The sequence below is a fragment of the Tenrec ecaudatus genome, chromosome 14 (assembly GCF_050624435.1).
Source record: "Tenrec ecaudatus isolate mTenEca1 chromosome 14, mTenEca1.hap1, whole genome shotgun sequence".
Classification (NCBI taxonomy): domain Eukaryota; kingdom Metazoa; phylum Chordata; class Mammalia; order Afrosoricida; family Tenrecidae; genus Tenrec; species Tenrec ecaudatus.
In genome coordinates, this window is record NC_134543.1 from 94,455,173 (window position 1) to 94,479,944 (window position 24,772).

Here is a 24,772-nt window from a genome sequence, read left to right on the forward strand (position 1 = left end):
TCTCTGGATCAACACACACAGGTTGGTGTGCTTCTTCCATGTGGTCTTAGTTGATGCCTCACTTAGGTGGCTGCTTTTTTAATACAAGCCTTTCAGACTCGAGACACTATCAAAATCGATAGCCGGCACCATCTGCTTTCTTCACCACATTTTGCTGTAGCACCCTTATCTTCAGTGATCTTTCATGAAGGCGAGTATAGAGCAGGAGCAGGTTGTAGGAGCTAACTGTTCTTAGACCGGGGCTAGAATTAAGTGGGAACCCAGGATCCATCTGCTTGTCTGAAGCTTATGAACCACTTTGGCTTACTTTATTGGTTTTAGTATCATTTTTTTTCTTTTATTTTTTTACATTTTATTAGGTGCTCATACAACTCTTATCACAATCCACACATATACATACATCAATTGTATAAAGCACATCCGTACATTCTTTGCCCTAATCACTCTCAAAGCATTTGCTCTCCACTTAAGCACTCTGCATCAGGTCCTCTTTTTTTAGTATCATTTTATAACCAAAAATAACCAAAGTAAAACACTGGCTATAAGGCCATTTCCTTGATAACATCAATAATTTATCCAATGGCCTATAATTGGCCATTGTTTGGAAAAGGAGTTTATGCAAGTAGAGTCCAATTGTGAACTGCAATCCACTTTGTACAGATTCAGTTCTTAAGTGATTGAACTCTGTTTACATTGAGCATGACACTGGTGCTAGGGAAAATCTTCCTGTAACATTCTTTACAAGGGCAGATCCTTGTCTATAAGATTAATATCTGCCATATTCATGCCAGGGGAGCATGAGATAGCAAAGATATGATGGTTCTAGAACCCCTTTGATTGGATGCCTGCTAAGCCAGGGGTCCCAACTAAGATGCAGCTACCACCATTTCCATACTCATAGTTGGCCTTATTTGCTTCCTCCCCAATCAGGGGATTTAAGTTCAAGGGCTACAAATACTTTTGAGGTAGGGCCCAGTCAATTCAGTTGGGCTTCCATGTCCCATCCTTCTGTATGACTCCTGGGGGATGTTTTGTTCCCTCCCAAGCCTGGTCCAAGGTCATCAAATCTACAGTGTGGTTCACCGAGGGTTGGGTAGAGCTGGGTTTCTCTTGTTAGGTTCCCGACGATTATTCTTTAGCATCACTTCCCAATGTGAGGTTGCACCTCCCGTTTACCCACCATACCACCAACAGAAATGTAAATGCTTCCTCCGAAATGTAGACGCTCCCTGCCCCTGGTCTTAACTTGATTTTTAGTAAGGTTCTCCTCTCCTTCCTGTGTAGCGTCTGTTGATTTGTCACACCCTTGTCTCAATGCTGCATGGCATCAAGCAGATGGTCATCCTCCTTCCCCTTCGTGAAGGAGTTACCCTGCCTGGTGCGAGGGCTCCTCTTTCAAAGTGGACCTTATGAAGTGCATATAAAGGGGGTGATGCATGGTCCATGCCTGGTAGGCTGACTTTCTACCCTTTTTGCACAGTTGCCTCTTGATCTGTGTACTGGTTCCTCATGAGCACAATAAAGTATTAAGGAATCCCCATTCATTTCAATGATACCCCCCAATTTGTGATGGCCCGCATAATTGGATGCCTTTGCATAGTTCAGAAAACACAAGTAGACATCTTTCATGTATTCTCTGAGTTCAGTCAAGATCCATCTGACATCAGCATCTTGTTCCATGTTCTCTTCTAAATCCAGCTCAAATTTCGGGTACCTCCCTACTGATGGACCCTACTTCCTGACTAGTCGATCACGCCAGCTACACAAGTCAGCAGAAGCCCCAAACTTGCCTTCTGAGCCAGAGGCTCGAACAAGACTGGATTTAGCAGCTTCTACAACAGAGTTACATCCATTTTCTTTGTTAAGAAGTGAAATATTCCAAAGCCTGGCGGCATCATGCAAATGTGGAATGAAGGCAATGAGAAGAGAAACCTGTGAGATACAGTCATTGAAATGACCGAAAGCGAGAAGGAAAGCAGACTGGTGCCACTTTTGACTCTGGACCATTTGCAGGGGTTTTCCAGCAAGTGGTATTACAACAACTGTGTTTAATTAGTCCAGTCCAGGGGAAATTAGCCTGAATTTAACTTTCCAAAACAATTTTTCCATTAAGAAATTACCCTGTAGAGATCCTGAGACGTTGAAGACATTTCTGGCCAGAGTCCACATAAAGACATCTCATGGAACTATGAAACCTGACTCTGATTGGGGTGTCCTTGGCCGTGGGACAACATAGGAGAAACACAATCCACTTGCAGAAAAGGCTTGTGACAATCCAAGTCATGGATTCACTAATAGGAAAAACAACAGAAGTGGAACATCATTTCTTGGTGAAATGCTTTCCTTAACGTCCAAATCACCAACACCTGATGGGAAAGGGTTCTTAGAAAACCCAAGTAACAAAGAGAAAGGAGGCTGTGATCAGACCTGGAAGTGTATAAGTAATTTTGAAAGACAAAAATTCTATATTAAACAAGAAATTCAAGAAAGATTGCTTTCGGTATGTTAGGAGTCATAGGAAGAAGCCACTGACGGAACATGTAGTAAAGCATGCCAAGTCAGAACAGAGGCCTTCAGCAAACAGCCCTTCCACTGGCAACTCTAACTTAGATGAGGAGGTTCTTGCAACCCAGCCTCTCTTTCCAAAAAGGCATTTGACACATCCATCAAGATCAAATGTGACCAGAATAAGGAAGAATGACATGAACCAAGGTATTCCTCAATACCCAGGGCAATGATCACAAGGTTTTTCCAATATGGGAAACACCTGTTGTTTCGATGTAATAGTACCATCATTATTTGCAGCTCCATCATTTGCTGATGACTCTCTCAGACAAGGAGTGCCATGGAGATATTTTCCTTAGATGCTCTTAACCTGTTCTTGAGTCAGCTGCTTGTTTACAAAGATCTTTGTAGAGTAGACACCAGGAGTTCCTGTGGACATTCAAAAGTCCATTTCTGAGTTTTCTGAGATCTACTCCAACAACATGCAGAATAATGCTCAAGAGGTTTTAAGCCACTATTTCGAAAGAGGGCATGGAATAACTAAAGAGCGTGGGAAGGCAGAGGAGCTCACGGGAGGTGGAGTTACAGACCCACAGATTCTTCTTGCTCATGCTGCCACCAAAGGGTGTGTTTGTCCTGGGACTGCAGATTTTTAGTTCGATTTCAGGGCTCCATCATCTGTCCAGCCGGTAGTGAGGCTGTTTGTAATAGAGAACTGAACAATGGTCTCTTCATCAGCCTTTCCCATGAAAAATAACCACTAATGGTCTACCCAGGATGAGCTGGATCCTTTCTTGGGAGCAGAAGATCGGTTACTACAACTGTGAGAAGAGCAGGCATGAATTCAAAAATCCAAATGACGGCCCAATACCGCTTCTTATTGGACACCGGAAAGTCTATTCTTTAAATGCTTTTCAGTTGCTGGTGGAGGATAACCAGGCAGTTGCTATTCCCAAGGATTTAAGCTTATCACCCAATTGCAATGAAGACACCAAACTGCCTTTCCTCTTGGAGAGCAACCCACTAACGGAGGAACCTCGATACTATAAAGTTTCCCAGAATATGATTTCTGGAGCCATTATCTCAATGGAAGATTTTGATGAAGCGATGGAAAACAGTATCGCAGAAGGATCTGAAAGCATGAGCAGCTTTAGCCAAGAGATAGGAAGAGAATCTATGAGAAAATTCAATAGACAGTCTTTCAAGGGCTTGGGAGTTCTGTCTGTCAACATCGTGTGCCTCAAATCCTCAAGAAGTCAGACACCCCAGGACACATCAAAGAGGAACAAATCGATCCACAAAATTGCATCTGCAAGAGGATAGCCAGACGTCCAGTAGAGTTCAGAGCAGAACAAAGATAACGCAGGGATGAAGGTTACAGAAACTGACGTCAAACAGCCAAACAGAAATGCTGCAGTGGAAGATCTTTGTCTTGCCTACAGGCTCGCCAGTGTCATCAGTCAGGTTGTGGACAAAGGCAGTTCCCTATGTCAGGGACATCTATGATTTTGCAAAGCAACCCTGGTTCATGTGTGACGGTCTCTGGGTCTTTTGCATCTAGGAAGCTAGTATGCAGGAGGACAGGTGTCGCAATGGGTACATCTTCTACATGCACAACAGAATATTGGAAACACTCCTTAAAAAGGCAGAGACTTCTCAGACGTCAAACACAGACTTGTTGGAAATGATCCTTTAGGGCAGTGGTTGTCAACCTTCCTAATGCTGAGACTCTTTCATATAGTTCCTCATGTTGTGGTGACCCCCCAATCATAAAATCATTTTCATTGCTACTTCATAACTGTAGTTTTACTACTGTTGTGAATCAGGCGACCCTGTGAAAGGGTCATTCAATTCCCAAAGGGGTTGCGACCCACGGGTTGAGAACCGCTGTTTTAGGGGGAGTAAAATGAAGGTCCCTCTCGGTACAACTCTTAGGACTGCTTCACTCACACCACTTTTCTATGGAAGGGAAACTCTGTATGCTTTCCTGAGACAGAAATAATCAACCTTGGGTAAAAGCTCACACACATTCAGTATGGGAAAATACTTTCCAAAACTCAGCTTGGCAAGCATCTGTCTCTCCTAAGGCAATGGTTTTAAACTGTCCATTATTACATGGTGTTATATGTTGAATTGTGTTGTGGGTTGACTCGTGTCCCCTAATGTATGTGCCAAAGTGACCAACGCATGGTTCTCATATTATGCAATCAGTACTCAGTTTGTGATCTGGTGCAATTTGCCTGTATTGTAAACCCCAACCTCTTATTGAGGGGAGATGGGTGGCAGTTTTTAACCTGGTCTGCTACATTCTCCGGAATTAGATTGCATTTTCAGATTCCCTCCTTCAAGATCCCAGGAAAGGCTGACCTGAAGGTCGGAAGGAGGCAAGGACTTTTGCCAAGAGCTGATACAGAGGAAAAACCTTGCCCTTGAGCTGGAGCCCCGAATTCACATATCAAACATCCTATAATGTGGGGAATAAGTTTCTGTTTTTAAAAGACATGCACTTGTGGTCCTATTAGCAACAGGTAACGAACACATTTGGAGTCCCTTAGAAATGCAAATTCTTGGATCCTACTTCTGATATATTGAAACAAAAATTCTGTGAATTAGAGAAATGATGGACATTGAAAAATTTTAAGAAGTACTTTCATGTGCATAGTTTTTTTTTTTTTGTTTCATTTTGCTACCTTGTTTGTGAATTAGAGGCCACAGTGGTGAAAATGAACGCTCTCAACTGGTAATCAACATATGACGATCTGGTGATCTACTTCAAAACAGCTCTTTTTTGAAAACCTGTAGAGCTAATAGGACAAATACTGTTATAACTCACTTATGAAACACTAAATATAGAGAAGCCCATAGATTATTCATGATTACAGAGGGAAAAACCAAGCATACAAAAAGAGTAACAGCTCATCGTCAGTCTGCCAGCTCTGCCTCATAGCTGCTCTATAAACAAAGTAGAACTAGATTTTCTGAGGTTAAACATATTTACAGAAGCAGAAAGCCTCATTTTCCTCCTGTTGAGTTGTCAGAGGTTTCAAACTGCTGACCTATGGCTAGCAGTGCAACTCTTAATGCAATATGTCACCAGGTCTCATTAGGAGGCAACATTAGAAAACAAACTCATAGTTATCAAGTCAATTCTGAAGGATAGTGACCCTTATGGGAGAGGGTAGAACTGCCTCTGTGAGTTTTCAAGACTTTGTTTATGGGAGTAGAAAGCCTCGAGTTTCTCCTGAAGAGAGGTTGGTGGTTTTGAACTTCTGACCTCGGGGACCATAGTCTAATTCTTTACCACTACGCTACCAGGGCTTCAGAAAGAGCCGTAGAAAGGACTTCTTTGGGGTACACTAAATTTATATTAATGGTCAGGGGGATATTTTGCAGCAGGATATAGATCATGGTGGCATAACATGAAATATATAATCAATTTCATTGGATTGTAAATGTTGATGTTATCATGCTGGTGAATGTATTGGAGTATATAATAAAAAAATTCTAAAGAAAAGAAAACTTCATGGATAACTTCTACTCCGGCACATATAGGTGGCCATGAGTCAGAATTAGCTTTAGGACAACTGGTGGTAGTATATATTAATTGCTAATTGTTTGTATCAAGCATTGAATGAGAAATGAATTAAGTGATCTGTGAGCCATATAACTAATTCACAAACAACTCTTGTTGGTTGTGTTAATCTGGGTCGACTAGAGAAACATGTTCATGGACACTATCATATATATAGGAAAGAGCTTTATATACAAGAGCAGTTGAATATTAAGAAAATATCCCAACCCAGTCCAGCTCAAGACCATAATAAGTCCGATTTTAGCCCATATGTCTGATATCAATTTATAAAGCTCTCTTCAGACTCATGAAACACATGCAATGACACCGAATTCTGGATGATCACAGGCCAATGGATACAAATTATTGTGGATCCAGTGGCAGTAGAAACATCTCAGCTCTGGCGGGGGTCTTCTTGTGGCTCCTCCAGATCCCAGGGCATGGGGTCTATCAGCGTAGTGCCATGTGTCTTGTCAGTAGAGCATCTGTCAGGGAGTGAACAGAGAGAGAGAGTGTCTCCCTCTTCCAAGGAGGAAATACAGGAGTTCCCAGAATACTCAGGAGAAGGCCATGCCTACACAAAGGCCTCATTGGCTATTGACAGACTAGACTCCACCTCTGCACTCTTAATCCTCTCAAGTCCCAAATTGACACCAGATTATGCAACTACAACATTGGTGTAAATAATGTCCAGTCCACTTAAAAGTGTAATCTATACAAGTCAACAATTCATGTACTGTTGTTCACATTTGTTCTAAACTCGTAATTTCCTTTTCTCAAAAATGTTTTAAATTCTATACCATTTGGCTAAACTAATTACACTATCAATGAGTTGTGATTACAAATTGGGCTGCTAACTGCACGGTCAGCAGTTTAAAACCACCAGCCAGTTCCACAGGGGAAAGATGAGGTGTTATCCTCCTATGAAAGGGTCATTAGAAGTCAAAACTTGATGATTCCCCGGGGGGATGATTGATAATGTTCTCTAACATAAGATTACAGTGTTGCCTAGAAGATGATCATGAGATGAACCATAGATGCATGAGTGGCTTTTAAACTGGCACATATTCTAACCCAATCAAAGAGCAATTAGTGCTTATGACATGGCTCCCCTGCTTGATGCTCAAACTCACAAAGAGATCGCTGAAGATACGAGTGTATCACAAAATTGGTGAAGAACCTAGATGGTGCCAGGTTATCAGAAAAAAAATAGTATCTGGGATCTTAAAGGCTTGGTTCAAAGAAGCAAGCATCTAAGTGAGGCATCAACTATGTCCACATGAAAGAAGCACACCAGGCTGTGTGATCCAAGGATTGTAAGTAAAATAACCTACATCCAAAGGATTAGATTATAATATGATGGCATTGTAATCCAATGTCATAGAGCTTATGAACACTTGGTTTGCAGAACACTGTGGATAACAGTGGAAACCCAAAATCCATGTGTAGGGTCCACACATGGATTTAGGCACCAGTGAATCCCCTCCAATCATAGTGGAGGGATATGAATAGTCCTGTTATAAGACAGAGAGCATTGTAACATCAGTTATGGCAGAAGTAGTTGGGTAGAAATTTTCTATCTTATCATTTGATCTCCTTTTAGATTATTTTAAAGCTCTTTCCCTTCTGACCATGGACCATGTGAACAGCCTTGTGAATTATAGGACAATGAAAGTGTTGTGGGGGGGATTTAAATGTAATGATAAAATAAGATGCACAGAATATACAAAGTCACTGAACCACAAAAAAATGAGCCAACATTCAACCATTTCAAGAGGTCACAGATGATTAAGACTGGAAGAAAGAGGGGTAGGTGGCACTGAGCACATTAGAAAAATAAACAAGGGCCTCAAAATTACAGAAACACCCTTTTAATTTTTCTAGAAGCTTATGAAGGACTTAAGGCACTCATTTATCTATGCCAATAAATTTGGAAGAGAGCTACTGGACCAATCAACTGGAAAGCATCTGTATTTCTGTTCATTGCAAAGAAAGATGACTAAATAGAATGTGGGAGTTATCAAATACTACCATGAATATCACATGAAGTAAATTTTTTCTGAAGGAAAAACAGTTGCAACAATATATTAATTTCTAGAATTTGCCAGAAATTCAAGTCAGATTCAGAAGAGGATGCAGAAAGAGGATGTCATTGTTGAGATCAGAAGTATCCTAATTGAAAAGAAAGAATATTAGAAAGCTGTTTACTTGTGTTTCATTTGTTATGCAAAGTCATTCAGCTGTGTGGATCATAACAAATTATATACAGCACTGAGGAGAATGGGAAGTCTAGAACTCTTAATTTTGCTCATGTGGAATCTATACATTGACCAAAGGGGGGGAATACTACATGGTTTAAAAATAGTAGAGTTATATCTTTTTATCATGCTTATTAATTTAGATAATGAACAAATAATCCAAGAAGCTAGACTATATGAATAAGAACATAACATCGGGATTAGAGAAACAACATGTGTTAGTCCATTTGACTAGAGAAACAAATTCATAGACACTCATATGTGTATAGAAAAAGCTTTATATAAAGAATAACTGTATATTAAGAAAGCATCCCCACTCAGTCCAGATCAAATACATAAGTCTGAAATTAGCCCCTATGTTCTTCTTCAGATTCACGCAACACATGCAATGACGCTGAAGGCAGGAAGATCACAGGCCAGTGGATGGAAAGTCTTGTAGATCCAACGGCAGGGGAAGCATCTCAGAGCTGGCGTGGGTCTCCATGTGACTTCTCCTGCACCAGGGCTCTGGCTCCATCAGTGTGTCTCCATGTGGCTTGTCAACAGGAATGTCTCGCAGGGAGGGAGTTTGTGTCCCACCTCCAGTGAGCTATTTATCTTTGCAGTGCCTCCAAATGAGGCCATCAAGCAGCGACCTGATTGACAAGCTAAACAAAACCCCTTCACTCTTGATAGCTCAAGTTGGCACCAGATTATGTAACTACCACTCAACATATGGCATATAGATGACACAATTTTGATTGCTGAAAATTAGGAGGATTTGAAAGATTTGATGATGGAGATCAAAGAATGCATCCTTCAGTGTGGAATGCACCTCAATGTAAAGAAAACAAACATCCTCCTAATTGGATCAATAAACAATATCATGAGAATTGGGGAGAAAAGGGTTGAAGTTGTCAAAGATTTAATTTTGTCTGGATACCCAATTACTACTGATAGAAGTGACAGTCAAGAAATAAAATGGTGTAGTGGAATAGACAACTCTCCTGCAAAAATAAAACCTCTTGCAAATGCTAAGAGGAAATATTTCACATTGGATGCTAACATTCACTTGACTCAGTCCATGATGTTCACAATCACCTCGTATGTATGTGTAAACTGGACAAATAAATGCATTTGAATTATGCTATTGACAATGAATATTAAAGGCACCATGAACTCTTGGATGAACAAACAAATCTGTTTTGGAAAAACTACAGCCAGAATGCTCTTTATACACAAATATGATCAGATTCTGTCTCACACATTTGCTCACGAGGGATCAGCCCCTGGGAAGGGCATTTATGTTTGGTAAAGTTGAGGATCAGGAATAAAGAGGAACACTCTCAAGGAAATGCACTGACATGGTTGCTGCAGCAGCAGGAGCAAGCAGTCTTTTTTTTTTTTAGGAGCAAGCAGTCTTATGAGAAGGGTTTACGACCAAGCAGGGCTGTGCTTCATTGTACACACGATCACTACAATTTGGAAAGAACTCAACAGTATATAACAACATATCTGTATTTATCTCTCATAGTATTTTTGTGGGTGTCCCTACGCTTAAGTAAATAAACAACCAAGCAAACTGATAGAAAACAAATCCCAGGATAAAGTCAAGAAGAATTTAAATGAAAAGGGATATGGCTTGTCATTTTTCACCTTTTATCCATTTGTACTGTTAAAGTCCACAGCCTGTCCGTTTGTCATATGACGGTACCTCACAAACTGTTAAGAAGCTGGCAGCCATGCCACCAGTATTTCAAGCACTAGCAGGATGATCTGATATGCTCCACAGGAATTTACAGAATAAGGCAGATCAGAAGGAAAGACACGAACTTTACTTCCAACTATTAACAAATAATACAAAAGGAACATGGGCATGAGGGGCACAGGGCACTAACCTGCCCATGGGGAGGGTATTATTTATGTCTTCACAGGAAAGAGAGAGAGGGACCAGACCTCAATCTGGTGTGCCAAGCCTTGAAGGCAACATACAAGCATGAAGCAGTGACTGACAGAGAGGTCTGCTACATGGACCCCAATCCCAGAAGAATGCACTAGAGGACAGCACTGAAGATACAGCCCTGGGAGAGCGACGGGTCTGCTCAGACCACACAGGAGCAAACTAACAGAGCGATACAAAGAGCGAGAGCGAGCGAGAGAGTGAGAGAGAGTGAGGCAGAGATAGAGAGAATCTCATCATGGACCACTGAGTTCTGAGGACAATAAACCTGCTGAGAGCAGCCAATGCACATAGAGGACCATAGGGTTGTCTACCTCACCAGGAGACACAGTTTCCTCTCACTGACCCACAGTGCTATGGGTGACACCACTGGAGGAGACAGGGTGGGAATAAGTGTGCCCAGTTTGCTCCCCCACACAGAGGATAAACACTAAGGGAGTGTAACAGAGCAACAAGGGGAGCAAAGCAATGAATTCCCCAAGGAATCCCAAAAATAGCTTGGCACCTCATCAGACTCAATTGGAAAACACTCATAAGGGTTAACAGACAGACCTGGAACTATTTATAGGCCTTTTCCCCTTTTCTTTTCAGGTCTATCTATATAAGATAGGAAAGATAACCAATCCCCAGGATTAAACAATGAGACCAATGGTTCTGGGGGACATGGGAGAGGGGAAGTGGGGGAATGGAGTGGGGAGCGGGCAACAAACCCAGAGGCAAGAGAACAACAAGTGATCTAAGATCAATGGCAAGGAGGGCATAGAATGCCTGGTGGAGCTTGATCAAGGACAATGTAACCAAAAGGAATTACTGAGAGTTAAATGAAGGCCGAACATGATAGTGAGACAAAAGGAAGGTAAAAGGAAATAGAGGAAAGAACTAGGAGGCAGAGGACATTTATAGAGGTATAAATACAGACATGTACATATGTAAATATATTTATATAGAACAATTTGGGATTTATATCTATTTACAAATATTTATATGTTATATATTAAGGTGGCAGACAGGCACTGGGCCTCAACTCAAGTATTCCCTCAATGCAAGAATATTTTGTCCTAATAACCTGGCATTCCGGGATGCTTTCCTTCCCAACAGAATCACTGAAGACAAAATGTGTGCATAAACAAATGTGGTGAAGAAAAGTGATAGTACCAGTCTATTAAAAAATATAGTGCCTGAGATCTTAAAGGCTTGAAGATAAGCAACCAGCTAGCTGGGAAGCATCAAAGTCCACATGGAAGAAGCACACTAGCCTGTGTGAGCACAAGGTGTTGATGGGATCAGGTATCAGAAGACCCAAAACAATCATATCGATGCACACATGCAGGCGTAGAGACCAAAAGTCCATCTGTAGACAACTGGACATGCCCTCACAGATGGGTCACAAGGTAGGGACAAGCCATCCAGGGGGCAGTATAGCACCGATGAAACACACAACATTCCTCCATTTCTTTAATGCTTTCTCTCCCCACTATCATAAGCCCAGTTCTACCTCACAAATCTGGCTAGACCAGAGCATGTACACGGGTACAGATAAGAACTGGAAACACAGGGATTTGTGACAAACATGGAACTCAGGACAGATAACTCCTCAGGAACAGTAATGGGAGTAGTGATACTATGAGGGTAGGGAGAAGGTGGGAGGAGAAATGGGGAACCAATCACAGTGATCATCATATTAACACCCCCTCCTTCAAGGCGACAAACAACAAAATCATGAGTGAAGGGAGACAGTATGGTGTAAGACATGAAAATAATAATCATTTATAATTTATCTTTCATGAGGTGGGAGGGTGGGGGGAAAAGGGGGTAGAAAAGAGGATCTGTTGTCAAGGCTCAAGTAGAAACATGTTTTGAAAAGGATGATGCCAACATATGTACAAATGTGCTTGATACAGTGGATGTATGGATTGTTATAAGAGCCCCACTAAAATAATTTATTAAAATAAAGGAAAAATGTTATAAATTATAGAATATTATCTGATACAATATTGGAAGATGAGCTTTACAATTTAGAAAGTAATTAACATGCAAAACAATAAAATCTCATCCACTACCATTGAGTCGATGTCTCATAGCGACCCTAGAGGAGAGGGTCAAGCTGGCCCTGTGAGTTTCCTAGACTGAAACAAGTAGAAAGCCCTGGCTTTCTCCCATGAGGCAGCTTGTCATTTCGAATTGCTGACCTTGTGGATCACAGCGTAACTTGTCACCACTAAGGCACCAGGGCTGTGACTGAGCTGAAAGTGGAAGCTAAATGTACTCAAGTATATCAATGTCCAGGAAAATGGCACAATGCCAGGCATTGTTTTGTTCTCTTGTCCATGGAATCGCCATGATTCAGAGGTGACACAATGGTAAAGAAAACAACAGCCACAACCAAGACTTAGGATCTACTCATACTTTTAGGCATGGTCAGGGAAAAATCGAAGGAATTAATTGGAAGAAAAAAAGTATTGTTTTCTGCTTGTACCCCTTTGAAATTAATCCAGTTAATAAATGGGACACTAGCATTTAAATATATTTGCTATTTTTGCAATTAGTACTTTTTGGAACAATTTTTTTGAAAACGTGTAAATCTGGTGTGGGGTCTGTCAACAGCAATGTAATCCATCCTTGGAGGTGTGAAAGAAGTTTTTAGTTTTATTTGTTATGTTTTGTTCTTCTCCAGTGTTTAAAACTTTGCAAAGAAATAACACAATGGCGAAATTCCACGATAAATTCAACTTTAGGAAAGTTAAATATATATTCCACCAACTAATCTGCTTCAAGGCAACTTGTTAGAATATGGAATTGGGTGTGGCCCACGTATTCTTATAGTTCAGAGACCTTGTCCTGTAGCTATTTTGGAAATAGAATTTCACTGACATTTTACTGCTAGCCTATTGTCAACACATTTTACAACATAGGCTGTTTTGTAGTCCTTTCTAGCAAAACAAATAACAGGATTTAACCATGTGACCTCTTCAACAAATTGGATGACGGGACTTGAAAAGTTTGTGGAAAAATGAAATTAAAGGATTTTTTTCCGTAAAATGTTTGAAGATTCCTCAAATTGAGTATTTAGTTTAATAGAAATACTCGAATTTTCTGTATATTTAAGAAACAATGGCACAAGACAATTGTAAAGAGAAGAGCATTAAGCAAGCCTTTCAAGGGCATGGGGAGGACATGTGGAAGCAGTGGAAAGCATCACACTTCCATGACCACACTGCTCCAGTGCACATCATTCTGGTCTTTGTATTACAGATTACCACTGCTCCTAGTACTGTATCTTATTCATTGTTTGCATTTTCGTCTCTCCAACAATACTATCAACATTTGACATCAGTAACTTCCCCATTTTCACCCTCCTCACATAACCCCCCAAGCAAAATACCAGGCATATCGTGGGTACTCAATGAGTTTCATTTAAATAATTGCAGTATAAGAGTTATCATCCAGCAGAGTATCTCACAAGGGAATGCACCAAGTCTCAAAGAGAAAGACCAAGTTTGCATTGTTGACCTAGTTGTACTCTCCAAATTTCTAGTGCTTCTAATCCTTCCTATGAATTCCAACTGTGCTTTCTTGAACACTCGTCTCTGCTTTATTTGTCAAGAATTCGAGGCAATTATAACTCATTGCCATCGAGTCAATTCTGAATCATAGCAACCCTGAGAGAGGAGAACTTCCCCTTTGCATTTCAGAGGCTGTCGGTCTTAACAGGAGCAAAACGCCGCCGAGCTTTCCCCCTCAGTGCAGCTGGTGTGTTCAAAGGCTCAGCTTATGGTTTGCAACCTACAGGTAATTAACTACACCACTTATAATGAGGAGAAAAATATTAAAAGACGAGACCTTTAGCAACCAAATATCAGTGCTGCTTGTACATGCATACTCATATGCTGGTGGGTATGTGTCAAGCATTTGACATTAATTTGCCCAGAAAGAGTGTAATGCTCTTGTTTACCTCTGACAGTCTTCCTGGATGCTGAGAGGAGAAGAGCAGCAACGTTTATCATGAGACAGTTATGAAGAATTACAGAAATGGTGTAATCTTTTTGCAACTGTCTGCCAAGAAGACATCCTATCCCCCCATGAATCTGAAAGTCTTTTATTTAAATCCAGCTAAGATACACCCATCGCCTCCAATAAATTGGAAATTTGTCTATAGCAAATGTGGATTCATGAGCATAATAGAGCTATATTTTAATTTTATAGCTCTATCATTATTAGAGTGAGTTTTCCTTAAAGAGGGTTTTATTATTTCTTTCACCTTCTTAATTGGAATCAAAGTATCATACATTTTCAAGAGACCTCAGTGGTCTTGTAAATATTTGAGAGCTAAGCATACTGATTTCTTTTGATTATCAAAATGTTCATCTGAGAGCCTGTGGATCCAATTTGTCTATTCCTGTTGATAAGATAAGGTGATGCTGAGCTATTGCACTCTGAAGAAGAACATAATAAAGCAGGACTTATATTTTCAGTTGTATATCCCTGTCAGTGTATTTTTGAATTATATTATTCTAGTCTTGGAAAATGTGAAGGTTCTGATAAGCAAAAGCCTTTCTTGATAAATTTACAGTTACAAAGACCATGATATTGGAATTTGTCAGCAAGATGGAGTCCTTGAAGCCAAGTCAATAGATTTCAAATATACACCGATTATATTATGATAGCTGAATCTATCACAGTGTTATCTGAAAGGTAAATATTAATAAAGTAGGAAAAAGTTAAAAGAAGCTTATACATAATACTCGGTATGTTGTAAAGTACAAGAAGGCATATAATCATTATTAATCTTGTGTGTCTTTTTATGTTGAAGTTTGAAATCATTGATCAATGATTCCTAAACCTAGAAAATTTTAAATGTTCATTAAGTACTTAAAATATGGCTATTCCAAACTACGGATGCTGTCATTTTAATATACCCACAAGATTTCAGAGACGTAGTTTGAAATATTGAAATATTGATATATAATAATGAGAGATATAAAGTATCTTATTAATAATTTCTTATTTGATTTATTTTGAAAGATATTTTGGATACAGTGGGTTATGAATATAATGTTAAAATTAATTCCATATGTTCCCGTTTCTTTAATCTAAGCATTAGAAAATTTTTAAATACTTAGATAATTATCAATTACATCTTTCTATTGGATGGTGCTCTTTTAAACCATAGATTATAATACTATCATTAAGATTGTTGGGTAGAGCATTATACTTTCTACTCTTAGGATTTATCACTTCATAAAAATTATCTAGCACTTTATCCTAATGTTCCCAGAAGCCGTTCCGTTACTGTGCATAGAAGAGAGCAATATCACAGAACTCAAAGCTAGGGAGCCTTTCAAGGAGAGAAAAATAGTTGACAGCTGCCAGATAGTATTAAGAAATCAAATATGAATTCTGGAAACTGAAGTTAGCAAAAGAGACGTCACAGGCACACTTTGTGAGAGAAATCTTGATGGAGTAATGGAAGGAAAATCCAGATTGAGGTAAGATATGAAATGAGTGGGAGGCAGTTGATTCCTTTTAAAATGATATAAAATTAGGTTGTTTGATGGAGGCTAAGAGAACTTAAATAATTTTTTAACTTTTTTGGTGATTGAAAGATTCTCATTGAGTGGAAGAGGTTAAATATACAATAAATAGAAGAACAACTGATAAAGTGACACTCTAGAAAAAAAGTTGGCAGAAATAGAAACCAAAATGCATGTTAATAATCATACAATCATTTTTGTTTTGTCTCATTCAAAATATTATTACTGAGTCTCTGGAGAAAAGAAGATATTAAGTGATTCTAAAATGGTAAATAAAATCATTCCCTTTGTATTTCTAAAGGCTAACAACATAATGAGATGGATTGGATGATTTAAGAGCAGAGGTACAAACATAATAGAGAGACCATCTCAGAAAAGGATGGTAAGAATTCTGGACTCTTGCAATAACAGCAATTCAAAATTGAGATAGAGACAAAGGGATACTTATTTAGGAAAGGGTGTTAAAAGGGTAAATGTAATATTTGCATAGGATGTGATTCCTAGATGTTAAGAGTGTTACCAGGTACAAGGTGGTGCTAATGACATGGTGTAAAACACAATGGGAAAAGCAAGTTTGGACAGGATTATCAGGGAATGGTGGTGCTGTGGGTTAGGTGTTTGGTTAACAGCAGGTGAGTGGTTAAAATGCACCAAGTGCTCGGTGAGAAAAAAGGAGCTTAGCCTCAGAAACCCTGTAAAGGGCTATCACGAGTGAGAATCTATTGGATGGCAATGGGCTTGGGTTGGGGGATATAAGGAGGTTTGGAATAGTATGAGTTTCTTATCTATCTATATATATATTTATTTATTTATTCGTTCATATATTTATTTATTCAACAAGTGTCTTAAAAACCTGATTTATGTCCAAAACTGTATTTGCCACTAATGAGCTAGACATAGACAATAGACATGTTCCCTGACCCATTAGTGCATATTGCACATATTTTTTAATGTTATGTTTGAATTACTTTTAAGGTTTAAATGACTATTTTTTAAGATTTAAGTGAATGTGTTAAATGAATCATTGGCTATACAGGTATGGGATTCATAATAAAATGTGGACAAAAATAGATTGATAGACAGGCAATGAGACTAGAGACAGACAGATAGGTAAAAATAGAGGAACTAGGTAAATGAGGAAGAGAGTATATCTACAATACTCCTCTTAAAACTTGTCTCCCCCTCATCCCTCATCAGCCTGACAAAAATATAGCAACATTAAGAATGATATATTTCTTAAATATGATCTAAGATGCTGTGGCACTTACATAATCTTCTGTCAACTTGCAAAGGGGTGGACTCTAGCCTGTCAATCAGGTCGCAGGTTGATGGCCTAATTTGGAGGCAAAATGTAGATAAACAGCTCACTGGAGGCCAGGCACATTCTCTACTTCTCTCTGTGCGACATTCCTGTTGATGCACAGAGCTAGGCTGATGTGGGAAGCCGCAGCTCTCGCCGCCATTACAAGATGGCGCCGGGCAGTCAGGGCGGTGGCCCAGTTAAGTGGTAAACAACCACTTAGAGCATGCGCACTGCTTAGATGACGTAGTCATAACTCCACCCTGGAGTATGCTAATAAGGGTTCTGGCGAACGCACCAATCAATGCACAGCACATCCCCATAGAGCGCATATAAGCAGCAGTAGTTTGGGGCTTCGGGGTCTTTTTCTGCATCTGCAAATCGAACCCGCATTAAACGCCTGTGAAAGAATCCTGTTGTGGCACGTCCTTCTTGCTGGCGAGACTGAGCACGCGACAGGCTGATAGAGCCAGAGCTCTGGAGCTGGAGGAGCCATGTGGAGACCCACGCCAGTGCTCAGATGCTTCCACTGCCACTGGATCCACAAGACTTTCCACCCACTGGCCTGTTATCATTCTGCATTCTGCATCATTGCATATGTTTTATGAGACTGAAGAGGAATTTACAGACTGGTATCAAACATATGGGCTAATATCGGACTTATAGGCTTTATCTGGACTTGGCTGGGATGTTTTCTTAATATATAATTGCTCTTTATATAAAGCTCTTTCTTTTTTTTTAATTAATTAATTTATTTTTTTACATTTTATTAGGGGCTCATACAACTCTTATCACAATCCATACATATACATATACATACATCAATTGTATAAAGCACATCCGTACATTCTTTGCCCTAATCATTTTCTTTTTTTTTTAAATCTTTTTATTGGGGCTCATAAGGCTCTTATCACAATCTGTACATACATCAATTGAGCAAAGCACCCTTATACATTCGTTGCACTCGTCACTCTCATAATTCACCTTCCACTTGGGTTCCTGGAATCAGCTCGATTTCCCTTTATTTCCCCCCATCCCCCTCCCTCCCCGATCCCACCCCTGGTCCCTTGATAGTTTATAAATAATTATTATATCTTATCTTACACTCCCCGGCGTCTCCCCTCACCCACCTCCCCCTTGCTAATCTCCCAGAGAGGAGGTTACACATAGATCTCCGAGATCGGTTCTCCCTTTCTACATGCCCTTCCCTCCTGGTGTCGCCACTCCCACCGCTGGTGTTGAAGGGTTCGTCTGTCCTAGATTCCCTGTGCCTCCAGATCCCCACTGCACCGCTGTACATCTTCTGGTACAACCAGGTCCGCAAGGCAAGGTAGGATTGGGGTCATGATGATTGGGAGGGGAGGAAGTGTTCAGGAACTAGAGGAAGGTTTTGAGTTTCATTGTTGTTACACTGAACCCTGAGTGGCCCATCTCCTCCTCACTACCCCTCTGGAAGGGGTGTTCAGCTCTCTACAGGTGGGCATTGGGTCCCCATCATGCACTCCCCCTCTTTCACGGTGATGTGATTCTCACCACCACCCTACCTTTGATGTTGGAGACCTGGTCTCCTCTGTCCTTCATGGTCACCTATGTTGGTGTGCTGCTTCCGTGTGGGCTCGGTTGCTTCTGGGCTAGATGGCCGCTTGTTTGCTTTCAAGCCTTTAAGTCCCCAGACGCTATATCTCTCAGTAGCCGGGCACCATCCGCCTTCTTCACCACACTTGCTTATGCACACTTTCGTCTTCAGCCATTATGTGAGGAAGGTGATCACACAATGATTGTTTTTGTTCCTTTGTATCTGCTACATGGTCCATTCAACACCTTGTATTCGCTTAGGCCGTGTGCTTCTTCTCTGTGGGCTTTGTTGCTTCTGAGCTAGATGGCCGCTTATGTGCCTTCAAGCCTTTAAGACCCCAGATGCTATATCTTTTTTTGATAGCCGGGCACCATCAGCTTTCTTCACCAGGTTTGCTTACACACACGGCTGTCTTCAGTGATCATGTCGGGAAGATGGGTATCCTGCAATGGCTGCTTAGCAGGGCGAGGTGCTATTGTATTGGGGGATTATGCATGAGGAGGCCCAATGTCCATCTGCTACCCTACTACTGAACCTATAAATATATGCATATAAATCTATTGCCCCCATAAACATAAATATATTTACATATGTACATGTCTGTATGTAGGCTTCTCTGTATACACTTTGCCTCCTACTCCTTTCCTCTATTTCCTTTCGCTTACCTCCCGACCCATTACCATGTTTGACCTTCATTCTGGATTCAGTAGTTCCTCTCAGTTACCTTGCTCTTGGTCACTCCCTTCCAGTCCTCCCCTCCCCTCCTTCCTCTGGTTTTGAACCATTCGCTGTTCCCTTGTTCCTATGTTGGGCGACACCTCCTCCCTTCCCCTACCTCCCACGCTCTCATGTCCCTCCAGGACCATTGGTCCTGTTGTTTTCTTCTCTCATTATTTGTCCAGCCTATCTTGTCTAGGTGGACCTGCTGACATAGTAATATGTGCATACAAATGGATATGACTTTGACTGCACCCAAGTGGCCCATAATAACATGGCTTTGACAGAAGCAACATCGACACGCTGATAAGCAGAAAAGCCACTAACATACAAAATTTACAAGGTAAAAAACCAAACAAATTAAAAAAGACTAAGCAAAAAGATAGCAAATATTAAAAGAAAAATTGCTAGTAGTTCAAGGTCCTTTCGTTGGCCTTTAGACCATCCTTTCTACTCCCTCGGGCTCCCTTTGCTCTGCTTCCTCCGCTGCTCCATTGCACGCCCCCAGTGTTTGCCTCAGTGTGGCGGGGTCAGCTCAGTCGCCCATCCCCCATTGTGTCTCAGGTGCTGTCCCATGTAGGGCCATGTGTTGGTGCAGGATGTCGTATCTCGTAGTGTGGTAAGCTGAATGGTCCTCTCTGTATGACGGGTTCTTCTAGCTGGTCTATCGACTTTGGGCTTGGTGGACCCAGGTGTACTCCACTACGTCCTTTCTCCTTCTTTTGTTTCAGCTTCCTTCTGGATGTGGTGTGGTGGGTCAGTTCCTTTCCCACTCCAGACGATCTATTTTTGTTTTCTGTGGTATTCCCTTCGAGTGTGGGGGTCGGCCTAATTCTGGTTTGGGCCGGCTTGTCGTCCAGCCTCTTTGTGTAGACCTCTGTACTTTGCGTTGCTCTCCTTGTTTGGTGTGTCGTGTTGGGGTTCGTATGCATGTTCCAGATCTGTGGGGACACAACCGATACTCTCCCCCAGGTGGGTTAGTACCCTGCCCCCCCCCCATACCATCCATTCAGATTCTCCCCCTCCCGGTTCTCCCACTCCCTACCCCACTACTCCTTCTTTATGCTGGGCTCTCATGTACCTCCCTAGGTGTGGCCTGTCCTCCCTCCAACTATCTATGCTTCCTCCCGTTTATTGTGGGATGGATGTTTATTCTTCTATTTCTGTCATGCTGATTGTACTTACCTCAGGGGACTCATGTTGTACCTGTCCCTTTGGGTCTGGCTTACCTCGCTTAACATAATTCCTTCCAGCTCTTCCCATGAAATAACGTGTTTCATGTGCTCATCGGTGCTTTTCAGTGCTGCATAATACTCCATTGTGTGTATGTGCCAAAGTTTGCTAATCCACTCGTCTATCGATGGAAACTTAGGCTGTTTCCAAGTCTTTGCTATTGTGAATTGTGCCGCAATAAACATTGGAGCGCATATGACTGGTCGTGTTTTATTTGCTGCTTCAACCGGGTATCTGCCCAGTAGAGGGATGGCTGGGTCATAAGGTAGATCAATTTCCATTTTCTTTAGGTATCGCCAGGTTGCTTTCCACAGTGGCTGTACAAATCTGCACGACCACCAGCAGTGGAGGAGGGTTCCTACTTCACCACAGCCCCTCCAGCACTTGTTGCTCTCTGATTTACTGATCTGGGCTAGCCTCAGGGGTGTTAGGTGGTATCTCATGGTTGTTTTGATTTGCATTTCTCTTATGGCAAGGGACTTCGAGCACTTTCTCATATATTTATTGGCCATATTGATCTCCTAAAGCTCTTTCTTATACACATATGAGTGTCTCCCTAGATATTGTTTCTCTAGTCTACCTAGATTAACACAGATGCACAGCCATGTTTGTGGTCATAACATATGATTAGAGGGCCTAACTTTGTGCCTGACACATCTGTCACTTTATAAGGAGTTAGCTGAATGGTGACCTCATCTGTTGGTAGGTTGTGTCACCATTTTACTGTAATTAATTTGCCCAAAATATTTCATAAATTTGGCTCCTGAGATTGCTACTTAATGTTTCTAAAAGAGTGTTATATGTACTACCTTGCTTTTAATAAATCTTAGCAATAGCTGCACTTACCTGGGTTACATCCACAAGCTCACACTCACCATCAAGTTGATTTTGACTCAGCAACCTATGAACAGGGCAGACCAGCACCCCATAGTTTTGCGAGACTATACTTTTAAAGGAGTAGAAAGCCACATTTTTCTCCCATTGAGCAGCTGGTGATTTTGAACTGCTGACCTTTTGGTACAGTTATGCTAAATAAATAAACAAACTTGTGTAAAAATTGAGTATAATGCTCAATGAGGCTATTATACCTTACCTAGTATTGATTAATATGATTTTTAGCAAGCTAATTCTTATGCAAATCTACTTTACACAATGCTTTTCTATAAAGGTTCTAAATATATAGCTGCTTTAAACATTCATAATTTTATAGGAAAAAAGAAGACACAGTAAATAATGTAAGAATTACTGGGAAGAATTTTTAGGAAATAAGGTAGGAGTTCATAAGGAAGAGAATCATCTAAATGAGGCATATCACATGCATTCTTACTAGTGTTGGAGAGTTCATTATAATGTTTGTTTTTGTTTATCAATATTTTAGCAGTTTCTCCTAAAAGCCTAGTCTTTTTGATACATATATTGAAAATTTAAAGACATCTTAGGTCCTGTTGGCCCAAGACCTCATTGGGTTTCTAGAATTCACAAACAATCACAAAAGGGTTGGAAAGTTTCCATTATTACTCTCTTAGTGTCCCCACAAGTATGCTCCCCATAAATCTTCCATGCCCTATTGTATCAAATGTATTCAATGATTTCATAAACAGGAGTATGTTAAAATCTTATGAGAGAACTAATTCTCACAAGGAGAATCTTCCAGGGTGGTCCCCAGCCCTTACTTAAAATGAGTCATGTCTAAGAAATCTCTAAGCTCTAATAAATCTTCCATTCTTACAAGATGAATTTAAAGAACAAGGAGAGGAGGATGGGGGCGTCGTAATGCACATGTCCCTGTAAGCTTAGCTTTCTTTAGAAGGAATAGATTCTCAAACATCACTGTGCATTAACAAGATGATGGACTCTAGGGACTATTCTAGAAGTATTTAGAGCTTTTTTGTTCATGGAACAATGGAGAAAATCACATTAAACTGCAATAAAGCATATAGGTATTTTCACCCTTTTCCCATCTGTCTTCTACTACATGTCTGGACGTGGTGTAATCGATTATCATTTCAATGCTTGACATCAATGGTGCAACGAGATACACACAACTACTATTCAACACTGGCTTTCTTTCTCGTTATAGACTTAAATTATTTTAATGCCAAGTCTCAAGGCTCTAGGAGGAACTGCTAAGAGGTAGAATTCGCTATACATGAGACATATTGGGCCAATAGACTTTGTAGATGGATCATGTCCACTTCACCTAATCCATGTAACTCTTCAACAAGGTCAAATTTTAGAAAAACAAATTGAGTTAGAAATACTGAACTCACGTTTTTAGAACTTAACACAGACTTTTAAAGATTTTATATACTCCTCTGTAAAATTTGAATCAAATTGCTTACCTTAATGTTTTTTAAGGATAAAAATGTATGTATATGCTTAACACACACTAGGAACTGAACATAGTATAATTTTATTTGATTTATGAATATGAACTTTAAATAAAGGTATCTTTACTGATGAGATGCAATGGAAGAAATAGTATCATTTCTTGTTTACTCATTAAAAAGAGAAGTTTGAGAATAGCCTGTCGTAACAGGGAAACAAAAACAGACTGGGCAACAGAATATCACTTCTGTATGATAAGCAAGAAAATGTCTAGCAGATCCATTGGCTTTAAACTTCTTTCAATCTGCAGTTTCCTAAAGAACCTGTCATATTAGTTCATAATAGGCAGAATTTAAAGATAGGACCCCATGACCTAAACTCTCTTCTTTTACCCTGGAACTCACTTCCTGGATTGCAATGATAAAGAGATTTTCAAATGTAATGGTAGTCCCAAATCAGTCAACTTCAAGTTAATAAAAAATTTTTCTAAGTAGAGTTTTATATTAGTCTCCTTGGGCTGCAATAACAAAGTACCTCAAAATTGGTGGCTTTCAAAGATAGTTTAGTGTCTCCCACTTCTGGAAGCTAGCAGTGAGCCAAACCTATGTCATTCTCCCTGTAAAGGGTCTAGAGAAAGGACTCTCCTTGTCTCTCCTGATTTCTGGTGACCCCAACCATTGTTGCCATGTAGATGCATCTGCTTGGGAGCATTTGTATTTATCTTTGAGTCTCTTTTCTTCACACAATACTGACTGTACCAGGACCCACTCTGTCAAGTACAGGTTCCCTCTTATAAGCTTAACTGATAACATTTTCTGAGAACTTTTTCCTTTATTTTCTTTTTTAATGTACTTTTATTGTGTATTAGGTACGGGGTGGGTTGATCATTAACTCTGCATTCCACAGTGCAAAGCACTCACCAACCCCCTTCCCATATTCTATTACCCTAACCCTCCTGGTTTCTCTTCCCCTCTCATGAATGTCCGTCTTCCCTTTAACCAAAGTCAATACCTGTGAATCTTTCATTGCATTGGTTCACCTTCCCACCCTGTCCTTCCTCACTTGGGGAGCTATAAAGGCTGTTACCTTTGGAATACCAGTCTTTGTCTGGTTTTTATCCTTAGAATAGGCCTCATACGATAGTCATTCTTTTGTAGTTCACTAAATTCACTCAGCATAAAGTTATACAGGTTCATCCACATCACGAAGAGTGCCATGATTTCAATTTGGTTTCATTGGCTATGCATTGTGAACATGTACCAAAGTTTCTTCACCCATTATTCAACTGATGGGTATTTAGGCTGTTTTCAACTTCTTGCTACTGTGAACAGTGGTTCAGCAAGCATACATATTTCCACTTATGTTATGACTCTTGCTTCTTTAGGGTATATAGCCAGCAGCAACTGCTGGTCTGTCAGTTTGTAGACGGTGGTGGTTTGTGTGTTACTGGAAGCTATGTCAATGATATTCCAATACTAGCAGGATCTCCCAAAGTGAATAGGTTTCAGCAGAGCTTCTAGACTAAAAACACGTTGTGAAGAATCAATAGGCTGTTGACTTTGGAGCAAACCATATGAATATCAGTGGAACATGGTCAGATAGAATGCTGGAGATGAGGCATACAGATTGAATAAGTATGATGAGAGGGAGCTGCCATAAGTTCAAGTCGGACTCAGAAAAAGATATGGAAAGATGAACATCATTGCTGACTTTGGGTGAATCTTGGCTGAAAGTAGAGAATACCAGAAAGATATTTACTTATGTTTTGCTGAATATAAAAAGGCATTAGACTGTGGATCATAAAAAACTATGGA